Source organism: Notothenia coriiceps, unplaced genomic scaffold (assembly GCF_000735185.1).
Source record: "Notothenia coriiceps isolate Sejong01 unplaced genomic scaffold, NC01 NC01_scaffold00011003, whole genome shotgun sequence".
In the NCBI taxonomy this organism is placed as follows: Eukaryota; Metazoa; Chordata; class Actinopteri; order Perciformes; family Nototheniidae; genus Notothenia; species Notothenia coriiceps.
The window spans coordinates 182,046-182,466 of NW_011343704.1; positions in this window are offsets into that span (position 1 = coordinate 182,046).

Consider the following 421-nt stretch of genomic DNA (forward strand, 5'->3'; position numbering starts at 1 on the left):
ATGCGGCTCGAGAGCCGCGGGTTGGCCACCCCTGCTCTATGGCATACTGTTGCCCTCAGGCAACAAACCACTTTTTTCGACCTCACACTTGCCCTCTAAATATATTTTTTTAATATACACAATGTCACCTGACATGCTGGTGTCCAATAAAATGAGGGAATTATATGGGTGTGGCATTTTGTCTGGGGGTGGAGCAGTCCTTTCTGCAAGCAAAGCTGCAGGGGACTCAGGGCCACCACTTGGTAAGATACATTTCACTGTTTAACATATTAGAAATGTACACAACTTAAAATACATGCATGTGCATGAATACGTAAAGAAGTATATTTGATTGTTTAAAGACTTATTATGTATTTATTAATTAGCTGAAACTATGTTTTTTTGTTTGTTGCCTCAGGGCAACACTGTGCCACTTGGACCA